We start from the raw sequence: 14361 nt of genomic DNA, 5'->3' as shown, positions 1-14361 counted from the left end.
TGGGGGTGCTTCTCTTCAGCAGGGACAGGGAAGCTGGTCAGAGCTGATGGGAAGATGGATGGAGCCAAATACAGGACAATCTTGCAAGAAAACCTCTTGGAGTCTGCAAAAGACTTGAGACTGGGGCTGAGGTTCACCTTCCAGCAGGACAACGACCCTAAACATAAAGCCAGGGCAACAATGGAATGGTTTAAAACAAAACATATCCATGTGTTAGAATGGCCCAGTCAAAGTCCAGATCTAAATCCAATCGAGAATCTGTGGCAAGATCTGAAAACTGCTGTTCACAAACGCTGTCCATCTAATCTGACTGAACTGGAGCTGTTTTGCAAAGAAGAATGGGCAAGGATTTCAGTCTCTAGATGTGCAAAGCTGGTAGAGACATACCCTAAAAGACAGGCAGCTGTAATTGCAGCAAAAGGTGGTTCTACAAAGTATTGACTCAGGGGGCTGAAAAATTATGCACACCCCACTTTGCAGTTATTTATTTTTAAAAAATGTTTGGAATCATGTATGATTTTCGTTCCACTTCTCACGTGTACACCACTTTGTATTGGTCTTTCACATGGATTTCCAATAAAATTGATTCATGCTTGTGGCAGTAATATGACAAAATGTGGAAAACTTCAAGCGGGCCGAATACTTTTCCAAGCCACTGTATATACATACTGTGTGTATGTATATATATATATATATATATATATATATATATATATATATATATATATATATATATATATATATACATGCTGTATGTATATACTGTATATATCAGGTTCAGGGTACTGAAGAATTGACTGTTCCAGTGATGAGAGAAATAGTATTACTGAGAGATCTATGGAAGTTCTTTTTGATTTAAGAATGGAATAAATAAATGTATCTCTGCAAATGAAGGCCATAGTTCTCTTTCATTTTCACTGACTTAATGTAATAACATTATTCCAACTAATTTCAAAGTGTAATTCTAGCAACTATTCAAGCTACTATGTGTGATCATTTTTAAGTTTAATATAAACCGGTAAACTTTTTATATATAGATTTTTTTTATACTTTGGCTAATATCACACACACGCACACTAAAATCATCTTCCTTATATTGTGTATTTGTCCCAAAACAGCTCTTCTGACCAATGGAAGCATCTTGTATTATCTGGCACCAAGATGTCAGCAGCAGATCCTTTGACACTATAGTTCACATGGACACTTGACGGGCAGTGCGGTCAACACTTGCCTACTGCTTTATGGAACCACTAGGTCATGTGGTTGGACCCATTCATCTGCCCATCTGTAAGAGCTGTTTTGGAGATGGTCGAACTCAGTCATCTGGCCATTAGAATTTCTCAAAATTGCTCTGATCCTTGGCCTCTGACCTCGGATGTCTTATTTCATTAAACTGGTTGGGTAGAGCATAGGCCTGGAGTGAATCTATGTATAATGAGTTAATGTCATCAGCCACATCAGGAAGCACTTGATCATTACAGAGCTGACACTGAGTTTAATGCAGCATTAACCATTTGAATAATACAAAACTGTCCTTATACGATACATGAGGTAAAAATGGGCAGAAGTCTGTACTTACTTGGGGTTTCTTCTAGCCCCTAGAAGTCGATCTGTTCTGCGCTGAAGTTCCGCCATGTTTGTTGCTGCTTCAGTCTCCTCTGTAAGATTTTGACAGTTCAGAAGTGGCACAGGACACTAGAGGATGTAAGCCAGAGCAAGGACAGGTAGCTGTACAGGCTGATACATGCTCTAATGCACATTCTGCATACAGGGCTCCTGCACATGTCATCCGCAATAAATCACTCCTGTATAGGCCGACCCTCCCACTTTACAACCAAAATGCGGGTGTCAAAAAGTTAGCCTATCCGTGGCGATAAACAGTATTTTCTGTAGGGAAATGTCTTCACTATTATGGTTTTCTGTGCTTTTATTTTAACTAATGTCCTTAATCCCTTGGAGGATATATCTTTATAATTAGTGTACTATTACATTAGTACCTGTAACGATTGTGGAACTTTCTCCGTGATCAGCGCACAACGTGTGCGCTGATATGGCGGAAATCCTCCACAAGCGTATAATTGCAGGAACCCAGCAAAAGGTGCTACGCACCCGTAGAGGGAAATTCCTGTCGGCAGATGGCGCTGAGGAGTGCAGAGGAACCAATCCTCTGTACCTCCACAAATGCCAGACAGGAATTGTACGAAGCACAGAACGCAATCGCAAGAGAAGCGATAGCGAATGAGAACGAGCAAAGGGACAGGTTGTATGTGTGCGCGCCAATCTAGTCGTCACCCCGCGACAGCGCACACACAACAGCAGATACGAAACAGAAATGCAACCGCAAGAAAGGCGATTGCCAAAAGTGACACAAGGCAGATCAGAACAGAATACGAGGATAGCAAAGGCACAGCAAATCATACAAAGAGGAGATACGGAAAATAACAAACACTAACTGAACGAGAACACCGCACTCATTCGCAACAGTGCACGCGTTCATGCGCGGTCTCCACGTGATAAGCACAATAGAGACAAGCACGCCTAACTAACCATCGACAGACAAACATGTAACAGAGGACGCGAGCGCTTGCTTAACGGTTACCTCACCGAGCCTCCAGCAAGCGTTCGTAGCAGACAAGACAGACACACGAAAACAGGGACAAGCGAGAGATAGGATCCACAGCACTAGCGAAAGTGGCTAGCACGATCCACGAAGGCAGAACAGAAGGATCCACAGTACTAGCGCAGGACGCTAGTGCGATCCAGGTACAGAGTAGCAGAACAGAAGGATCCACAGCACTAGCGCTAGGCGAGTGCGATCCAGGCAGACAGAGTAGCAGAACAGAAGGATCCACAGCACTAGTGAAAGTGGCTAGCGCGATCCAGGTACAGAGTAGCAGAACAGAAGGATCCACAGCACTAGCGGAAAGTGGCTAGCGCGATCCAAGGAGACAGAACAGAAGGATCCACAGCGCTAGCGCAAGATGCTAGTGCGATCCAAGTGAGACAGATCAGAAGAGATAGCTGGTAGCAATCGCTGCACCAGCTATACTCCAAGAACAGAGATCAGAACCATTTCCTGTCGACCACCGCTGGGATAGGACAATCGCAACAGAACAAACAAACAGATAAGCAATCCTAACTGCACTAAGGAAACCTGCCTAGTGCAGTTTTCCAGGAATTACTCTAAGCTGATCTTCAAACAGAGAGTAAGGCTGACACTCCTCCAGGAGTGTTTCACAGGAAGGAATCCTTATGACCAGCCAAGCATTGTGGGAAACACATAGTACTTATAGTACACGCCTCCAATGAATGTGGCCAGGTAATTTGCATGACAACGTATGCAAATTCCTCAGCAAACACAAGCTGCAAAACTGACAGAAGCTCTCCTTTCCAGAGTCCTGCAGCATGCAAATCCAAACACTGGTCAAAAAGCTGCCTGCCTGCACAGGCAGCTGAGCAGATCATTACAGTACCCCCCCCCCTCCAGGGTCGAATTCCAGACGACCCTCAAAACTGCTATTAGCAAAAGGCTCCAACCGAAGACTCATGAAGGTCGGGACAGCCCGACAAGGTCCAATTCCAGAGTCAGTCCACCCGAAACCGCCCTCATCGGAAACAGAAGCCACCGAAACATGCCCATCAGCACTACAAGTCTCAGCGTAACACCCATCAGGACTGTGGATACCAGAGAAGAAGCCACCGACACCCTCCAGACAATACTCACCACCTTCCAAGGAGCGTTCGAAACGCTCCTTGTGCAGGAAGTATCATTAAAAAAGTTAATGCACCAGAGAGCGCTCCTCTCTTTTCTTTTTACTTGAGTATAGTGGCAATACCTAGACGAGCCTCTAGGGACACTGCAGGGGATTCTAAGCAAGGCCACATTGACTCATCCAGAGTACAGGGTGCAGAATCAGCACTTCCCTCAGAGCAAGAAAGGCGCTCACAAACGTCAGTGTGAAAGGAAAACATGTTTTCATTCATGGTACAGGGCAGGTTCAGATAAAGCGTCTCTGAACAAGGCAAGGAGGTTCAGCATCAGATTCGCAAAACCGAAGCGCTGTCTCACTCTTAGATTCGGCTAACAATGTCGAATCCGAGGAGTCAGAACGCAAAACCTGCGAATCAAAAATCACCTTAGGTTGTGAAACTGATGCTTCCATAGCGCAAACCTCCGCGATCTGCGGAGCAGACTGTAAGGTGTTCAGGACAGAAACACTGGAGCAACTGTCACCAGGCAACGGGCCCTTACAGGTGTGAACAGGGTGAGACAGAGACTCATCTGCAGAAGAAATAGCGACATCAACAGGATAAACTTTATTAGGCATAACAATTCTACTTTTGAAGCTGCATAGTCAAGAAATTTTCCCCATAGCAGGGTCACAGACGGAAGATCTCAAAGATCTGTTTCTAAATGACAAAGGATCCCACACATCCTTGAGGAAACCAGCAGACTCATGCCGATCACAATCTGCAGGAATATTCGAGAAACAGGCATCAGATCGCACAGATTCAAACTGCACACTGTCAGGAGAGAATCCTTCAGGATTCGCACAGGAATCAACCACAGCGGCACACTCATTCATTTCAGATTGCACAAAGTCAAGACTCACATGCTTTACCCCAGAAAGGCAGGAACAATCATCCGACAACGATGTCTCTTTATTGGAATCAATTGGTTGGTGTGTGTGCAACTCATCCAAAATCGTCTGCCACACATAAATCACCAGATTCACATCACCCTCGTCACATTCATCGAAATCAATCAAAAGGTACATAGAATCGAGACAATTATTCAAGACATCCTTGCTTTTTGCGATGTACAAATCGCAAAAGGCTTTCCAATCAAAATCGAATTCCTCCATCAAGGCCCCGATTTCCCATGAGGCAAATGGAGGTTCAAACAAGCCAGTATCTAAGTAGCTTTCATATGGGTTGGGGTCAGGTACATGCATAGACTTTCTTACTCCTTTAATATAAAAAATGATTCTGCCTATTAAAGGATCCACAAAAGCTTTGGATTGGGGCAAACAAGCCAGAAACGGAACAACATCATTGTAAGCATCAATAGGGAGTGTTTTATTCCGATGCTTGCGTTTTTTAGTTTTTCTCTTTTTAGCCACTTTGCATGTCTGTTTAAATGCAAGAAACGTTTCCAGACAGTTCTCTTGCATCTGCTTAGAAGCTGAAGTGGCATGAGAAACATTAAACTGATTATCATACTAAATGGTTTTGCACATTTCAGACTTGACAGAAATAACCTCCCTATTTGTGGTTGCTATGGGCAACGAATCTTTTGGCTGACAAGCCGAATCAGCAGATTGGCCTGCAAGCACCAATTCATTAACATATGGTAATGACACAGAAATGTTGCATGAGTTGATCTGATCAGCATCATGCTCTGCAAGAAAAAAAACTCATAGAAATTACCTGGCAGGGGAATTCTAAGCTTACGTGAAAATACATGACTCAGAAATCTGCGAGGGTTATGTCTCAGATTCACGTGTTTGGCACACTCATCCGTCCACACAAACAGATCACCTTGGAAAAAATTGTAAGCAATCTGAGCACTCCAAGTGGAAATGCTGGTGGCCTGAAATTCAGGATTTGTCAAGAATCTGGAACATTCTGATATAAAGTTATCTCGGGTTTCAGAGTCCTGTATCTTAAACCTCTTAAAAATACAGGACCCATATTCATCAAAATCGTACAAATCAGAAATTCCCTCTACACTGGGAATTTTAGTTGGACTGGTCATACTGTAACGATTGTGGAACTTTCTCCGTGATCAGCGCACAACGCGTGCGCTGATACGGCGGAAATCCTCCACAAGCGTATAATTGCAGGAACCCAGCAAAAGGTGCTACGCACCCGTAGTGGGAAATTCCTGTCGGCAGATGGCGCTGAGGAGTGCAGAGGAACCAATCCTCTGTACCTCCACAAATGCCAGACAGGAATTGTACGGAGCGCAGATCGCAATCGCAAGAGAAGCGATTGCGAATGAGAACGAGCAAAGGGACAGGTTGTATGTGTGTGCGCCAATCTAGTCGCCACCCCGCGACAGCGCACACACAACAGCAGATACGAAACAGAAATGCAACCGCAAGAAAGGCGATTGCCAAAAGTGACACAAGGCAGATCAGAACAGAAAACGAGGATAGCAAAGGCACAGCAAATCATACAAAGAGGAGATATGGAAAATAACAAACGCTAACTGAACGCGAACACCGCACTCATTCGCAACAGTGCACGCGTTCATGCGCGGTCTCCACGTGATAAGCACAATAGAGACAAGCACGCCTAACTAACCATCGACAGACAAACATGTAACAGAGGACACGAGCGCTTGCTTAACGGTTACCTCACCGAGCCTCCAGCAAGCATTCGTAGCAGACAAGACAGACACACGAAAACAGGGACAAGCAAAAGATAGGATTCACAGCACTAGCGAAAGTGGCTAGCACGATCCAGGAAGACAGAACAGAAGGATCCACAGTACTAGCGCAGGACGCTAGTGCAATCCAGGTACAGAGTAGCAGAACAGAAGGATCCACAGCACTAGCGCTAGGCGAGTGCGATCCAGGCAGACAGAGTAGCAGAACAGAAGGATCCACAGCACTAGTGAAAGTGGCTAGCGCGATCCAGGTACAGAGTAGCAGAACAGAAGGATCCACAGCACTAGCGGAAAGTGGCTAGCGCGATCCAAGGAGACAGAACAGAAGGATCCACAGCGCTAGCACAAGATGCTAGTGCGATCCAAGTGAGACAGATCAGAAGAGATAGCTGGTAGCAACTGCTGCACCAGCTATACTCCAAGAACAGAGATCAGAACTATTTCCTGTCGACCACCGCTGGGACAGGACAATCGCAACAGAACAAACAAACAGATAAGCAATCCTAACTGCACTAAGGAAACTTGCCTAGTGCAGTTTTCGAGGAATTACTCTAAGCTGATCTTCAAACAGAGAGTAAGGCTGACACTCCTCCAGGAGTGTTTCACAGGAAGGAATCCTTATGACCAGCCAAGCATTGTGGGAAACACATAGTACTTATAGTACACGCCTCCAATGAATGTGGCCAGGCAATTTGCATGACAACGTATGCAAATTCCTCAGCAAACACAAGCTGCAAAACTGACAGAAGCTCTCCTTTCCAGAGTCCTGCAGCATGCAAATCCAAACACTGGTCAAAAAGCTGCCTGCCTGCACAGGCAGCTGAGCAGATCATTACAGTACCTTTGGATTAACCCTGGAAGGATGTAGCTATATAATTGTGTACCACTACATTAAGCCCATTGGATTTCAACTGGTGGATTTCAACACAATGGACTTTGGGCTAAGATTTGTGGGGTGAGCCCATGCCACAGAGAGGTATGGTGTTGGCTACCTAAATATGAAATCATTTTACTTAGCCCGACTTTATTGTGTGATACATTGCTAAGCTATCAAGCTTACTTTTGTCTAAGCTGGGAACACGTGTGAGAGAGACTGGTGGTTCTGCACACTGTACTGATATATTTGCAGTAAGGCATCATCATTAAAAATAAGGCATAGCAATAGATCAGTCATATTTATGCCCCACAAATAGTATAATTAGGCAGCCTGTCACATTGTAAAACAATTAGGGATGTCCCCAGATAACAACTAAACAGGCATGTCACTCCTAGTGTATAACAACCAGGAAGCATATCCTAGAATAACAAAATTAGGCATACATGCCATCCAAATAAAATAATTAGCATATCCCCAGTGATAGACCAGACCCCAGTAACAGATTAAACCCTCATGAAAGGTCTCAGTAGCAGACATACCCCAACGACAAACCCAGCATACACAATGATATTTCTTAATAGGGGTAATATACATCCAGTCTTCACTCTTCTATATTGAGGAATAGTGACTTTAGTGACAACCAATATATTTATTGAAATGCATCTTGTCCTCCTTGACAGTGAAAGAAAAAAAAATGACAACATGGTAAGGACCATAAAAGAAGATGCTTTACCGATTCTAGCAGATTCATCAGAAGGGAACATTTTGATTTCCCCTGCCAAGTAGACCAGATAAACAAGTATTTATCTAAGATTGTTATACTTTGATATTCTATTCATATTGTTTCATTGTCATATCTACACAACAACCTAAGAAAATAGTATGGCTGTTTCTGTTGTACACTAAACAGCAGTCTGTTTTTTTCAGAACTCAAAGAAATGTGAGGACCGTTTTCAAATATGTACATTGTTTTTCTTTTATGACAGAAAACCTTGCCATTTTAAGCTAACACATCTGGCAATAAATGTGTCACCTTTTTAAGGCCCATTGCAAAACCTAATGACAGGTTTTCTCTAACATGACAAAAAATCAATTGTAACCTCATGTTCAATTAGATTATGAAAATATTTCAAATACCAAAGTTATCTCAATGCTTGGCTACCAGAAGATGAATATGTACAGTCTTGTTCAATAAGATATTTCAGCGTAGTGAATTTGCAAAGGTTAGCAGTCACAAAAGACACTACAATTACAATGACTTTCAAAAAGTAGTGAGTACACACTAACACTATGAATAATATCTTCATTTTACTCTCTGCTTCAAAATTTCTCCTATTTTATAGAACACTATGACTAATTAAAATCACAAAAAGTGACAATGGAGTGTATTTTGTGATTATAAAATATCATCATATTAGGAAAATCCGTTGGCTTAATAGCAAATGTATTGTTATTAAGCAGCAACTCCAAAAATTACAATCTTTATAATCTTTCTCAATTTACTTAAACATAAAATATGAATTACATGTAATATCACTTTTCACAGTAATTTCCCATATTAAGTAGTGTATCTAGCATTACACCTGCTTAATTTGTGACCATGGATACTACAATTTACTAGATCTGAAATTTTAAAGTTTAAAGTTTATATTTACTACTCTCATTTAAATCAAATGCAAGCCATTTCAACATTGTATAGTCACTGGATGTTACTACTGCCTGTGTGTCAGTTTAGATGGATTTAACTCTATGACAGACTAGCCTCAGTTTTTCTGCATTTTGTGTTTTTAAACAGTTTATATTTGTTATCATATCAAAGACAGGCTTGCAGTTTTCAAAAGGAAGAAGAGAACACAGCGCCCAAGGCTCTTCCAGCATTACATTTCTTATTCCATTTTATCTTTCTTGGTTTTGACTAATGTCAGTAACAGCTACTGGTAATAAACTGCTTGTTACAGCTTGCTGTTGCCTTGAAGCAGTGGCTTTGATACATTGTTAGCCAATTGGAAGCATTTCCTGATTACACTTGCAAACTGCTTGTTTATTGATTGAAAGTTAATAAAGTAAAAGACAACTTTACAGCTTAAAATTAAATGAACAGATCCTTTGATGTGCACATTATCCAATCATCCAACACTAAATGCAAAGATAGTTTTTTCCCCTTTTCCAGGCCTGTGGGTGTATGGGATAAATTAATTTTGATACAGAAGCAGTTATTGTTATACATGACACTAAAATACAGATACATACAAATTCTTCCTTCTAGAATATCTATAACTGAGATACAAATCAGAATGAATTTGAACTAAGAAAGATGTTATAATAAAAATTTAAACCTATATATTTACATTATAATATTGACCTTATATGAATACTTAAAGGTAACAAAATGTGTACAGTATATATAGGCAAGGATATATTTCTGTTAAACTCCTTTTTTCTTTAGGCAGTATGTGTATGACATAAAACAGCAAACAAGCAATATCATTGTTCGATAACGCTTATATAGATAAGGCTCATAAGAGTGATAACAAGACAGATGGTTGAATAAAGAGAACATGTACACAAAAATAGGCAAGTTAAACTAATTTAGATATGCCTCCCAGTTCCATATTAATATCACTCATTCAATGAACACAGAGAGATCTGACTCCATGAAATCTGTGCTCACTCTGTGCGGCTGATTGTCTATGCTGATTACTTAAAGCTGGCAAAATACATTTAGAAATAAAAGCACTTTAGGCAGAGTCTTGATTGTGTGACTCTGTGGTTTTGTGACATATATAACACACTTGCTTTAGTTCAGTTCAGGCTGTGCCATGTCAGATGCTGCTTGGCTGGATTGAACAGTAGTCTTTATTGCCTCCAGTCTCCTTTGCCATCCTATTATTGCCACATGAGGCAGTCAGGGGGGAGCTAGAAAGAGGTAAGAAATTACTTCCATTGCAGGCTGATGCAGAGAGGCAATGGAGAGGTGGAGAGGGATAGATGCAGCATTGAGAGAGGTGGAGTGATAGATGTTTATACTATTATAGAAAGAAGTGCAAAAGTGTGCCATGCCTTTAACCCAATAATAAAGTGCAGTTTGTAACCATAGTCTAACAGATTATAGATGTAGCAATTAACTCGATCATAAATATAATTGCTACATGAGTCATGATGCTAACAGGTAATACAAAACTTTATTGCACAAAAAGGTATAGACATACAGTACATTCACAAATGCCCTCAAATTTGCCAGTAAGCCAGGCCGGGACCTCATACACTAAAACCGATTAAAATTGGCGACCTACGTCTGCCACCAGCTTAAAATGCATTAATCTCCCAAATAATACCTAATCGTGATCTATAATTGGCATGTTTTACCCATGGGGTTATATTAGTAGAACACTCATGCATTCACACTGCCTTATAATATAATACAGCGTTGTGGGCCCCTTTAAACTATGTTACGAGTGATGCAAACTCCTCCCACCTACATGTTTCACAGCCAATTGGCTGCTTCGTCAGGGTGAGAGTGATAGCTCTGTGCTGAGGAAGAAACTCTTACTCTGCTGGCCGTTTCAAACTTTGGACAAGATCTATGGATCACATGCCTTACTTTTCCAAATGGAAATGTCTGTAGAACAGGGAATATGCCATTACTCAGAAAGAAAATTCTGAAAGGTTGAAAGCAAGGCTTTCAAGTTGTCTTTTGACTAGTTTAATCTGGTTAAAGTTAATGGCTGGTCTATTTTTCTGGCTATATCTACAGGGCTCCCCTGTAAATAAGATATTCACTAAACCCTTAGCAATTATGCCACTATTATTTCCTTTGACATCTGGTAGAGGGTTTGATGCAGGCTGCCAATCACCCACTCATTATTCCCGGTGTCAACAGGTATGGTTACAACACAGACTCAACTGCTACTTTTGAAGAGCATCCTTGGATGCACCATGATGGCTTGTGATGGTGGGGGACAACAGAGGACGCTGAGCCGCCTAGTTAAATGGCTGCTGCAAAGACCGCAATGTAAATTGGGACTATGCTGGTGCCCAGGGGGTAATTTGGGCATCTGTGGCGCCTGATAATCATCAGTCACGTGGGCCGGAGCGGACTGCGCAGGCTCAGTAGTTCTGCGCCTGCGCAGTCCGCTCTGGCCCACGTGGCGGTGATTGACAGCGCCGCTCGCACAGGCGTAGTACAGAGCGACCTGGAGGTCACTCTGATGTCATCGCCGGGGACCGGGACGGAGCTCTGGCGAACGGCTGCGGGCAGAGGTGCGGCGAGGGAGGTCCTGGGAGCTTGGGGCTGGAGGAAGCCCTCGGTAAGTAGCGTTTATTTTCTTTCTATAGCCCGGATAACTCCTTTAAGGAAGATGTGAGTAAACGCGGAAAAGCCGCCGCGTGTACTAACGGCAGGACGGCTGAGTCTGCGTCCAGCACAGCGGCTGGCATGCGGAGACGTGCGCCTGGCACCATGAGAGAACGCGGAAAGACCGCCGCAGGTACTGACATCAAGGCGGCTGTTTCCGCATCCCACGCGGCGGTCTGTATGCGGCGGCGTGCGTTTGGTGTGGCTGGGTCTGTTAGTTCACATAGGCGGATGGAGAGCTACGCGCGCGGCCCAGATGTCAGGACCTTTATACCAGCAGGGGAAGTGTCAGCTGATCAGGAGGATCAGCTGATTCCTGCTGGACTCATGATTGGCTGAGTGGCTTGGGCGGGGCGGCAGACTCCAGCAACTATATATTCAGGTTGCTTGTCGGTTGCTGGTTGTCTGCCATTGCGAATGCTTTATGTGTTGGCACACAGACCTCAGTCAGATCCCACAGTGTGTTAGAACAAGGAGGACCTGGGAATTCACACTGAGCTAGATTATTATCGCATTGTTATGTTATGCTATAGACTAGTTCCAGGGTGTTGTGACTACGGACCTCACACCCAAGCCTAGGATACTGTGTCAATGCTATGTTATGCTATAGACTAGTTCCAGGGTGTTGTGACTATGGACCTCACACCCAAGTCTAGGATACTGTGTCAATGCTATGTTATGCTATAGACTAGTTCCAGGGTGTTGTGACTACGGACCTCACACCCAAGACTAGGGAACTGTATTCTCATTTGTGTTATATTCCAGACTAGTTCCAGGGTACTGAGACCACGGACCTCGCACCCAAGACTAGGGAACTGTATTATCATTTGTGTTATATTCCAGACTAGTTCCAGGGTGCTGAGACCACGGACCTCGCACCCAAGACTAGGGAACTGTGTTATCATTTGTGTTATACTCCAGACCTGCTTGTGACGCCCATCTTCCAGGGGTCACTAGCTACCGGGTCTTCTTGCTATCCAGCCTGGGACTCCGCCCCTTGGTATAGGGAGGTATTTCTCATACTTCCAAGGACCACCTGCTCCTCGGGTGGTCCTCACTCAAAGTACTACTGTTACACCAAACACTCACATACCTATAGGTGTCCAGAGGTTAGCAATATATCTGATTATCGGTGATTCTGCAGATCATCAATAATCGGGTATATATCTGCATTCTTGGTGATACTGCAGATCACCAATAATCAGATTCTCTCTGCGTGCTGACACCGATCGTTACAGAAGATAGCCGGTCCAGGTAGCAAAAAATAGGAAAGTAGGAAGGTGGGTGTAAAATGTCATCAACGATAGATGGTTACAGGTTGTTCAAGGAATTGAGTTTGCCTTAAAAGAGAATGGAAAATTGCAGTTGTTAGACTTTGTTAATGATAACCATCTGAAGAGAATGAAGATTTACAGCATCAACTGAAAAATGTGTATATCTCATATTCACCTAAGAATTATGAAAGAAGAGCTCATTCACCTACCCCATGCATACGTGTTGTTTGGCCACCAGTGAGTTAAGCGCAGGGCTAGCTGAATGATGGCTCACCCTACTTCTGCTAAGTTCCCCGGCGGCGTTAATTACTTTTCCCCCTCTGAGTTATAGAAACTCAAAGGGAGATATAAATTGAGGTTTAGCAATTGCCGGATCTCTGCATTACTCTTGTTTGGGGCATTTATCATAGCATTGGTGCTATGATGGTGCCCCGCTTCGGCGTTCGGCACTGAGCACCATGCGCCAAAGTATCCTGCTTCGTACCCCATTGCATACTGTCCTATATTAACCACTGCCTCTTATGGCCAGTTTGCATCCCCAATTCCACATTATGACTGCTGTTCTGTACCAGAAGAGCCAGAGTTACAGTTGTGGTCAGGATAGACACACCAAGATATTTCCAAAAGCAGATATTATCATGAACACCAGCTCCCAAAGCAGCTAAGGAAGTTTGCTGTCCTATCATTAGACCTACTCTGATCCGATGCTGATTTGGAAGGCTGCATGTTCTTCTTCATGTAATTTTTACTAGGTTAAGAACATTTTGTAATATTTATAATTAACTAGGATGATGCATAATTCCGTGCTGTACAGATTATCACAATTTTGATACCTAATTCCTATTTCTTTATAAGGCACATTATTTTTTGTATTCTGGTTGAGTACCGTAATTGTGTAAAAATAGTGAGCGAGCATAAAAATAAAGCTAAATCACTGTATGAGTGGTACATATTTTTACATTAATGCAAATTATGCTCCCACATAACTGGGATAACACAGCTGTTTATGAACCTAGTTAATCCATGAAATAATACACTGACCAGTGTATAATTAACTATTCGATTGTGATTTCCTGCATCATGTGTAAAATGCTATGCTTTGTCTACCACCAAGATTTATACCATGCAGCTACGCATACAATTTTGTTAGTGTCTCAGTGCCTCAGAGTGATGGTTTTCTTGCTCTACTAGTAATCACAGAACGCCTTACTACACATAAGTAAGGGAAAGATTAAAAAAAAAAAAGGTGTGAAGGTCATTTTAAAAAACTGATTTATTTTGTGTTTCACCTTTTAGTTCTGAAAGTCACACTTAATACCCTTTCCAATATCCCCTGCTCCCTACAAGCTGTCCTTCTGTACACTGCAGGAATCATTCTCCATAGAGGTCTCTCCACATGGTGGCTACATGTGCAATTTTGTTAGTGTACACTGGGATTTATTGTACACTGTCAAAATTCTCC

This window comes from Hyperolius riggenbachi, chromosome 3, assembly GCF_040937935.1.
Source record: "Hyperolius riggenbachi isolate aHypRig1 chromosome 3, aHypRig1.pri, whole genome shotgun sequence".
Classification (NCBI taxonomy): domain Eukaryota; kingdom Metazoa; phylum Chordata; class Amphibia; order Anura; family Hyperoliidae; genus Hyperolius; species Hyperolius riggenbachi.
Note: the sequence above shows the minus strand (reverse complement) of the source record.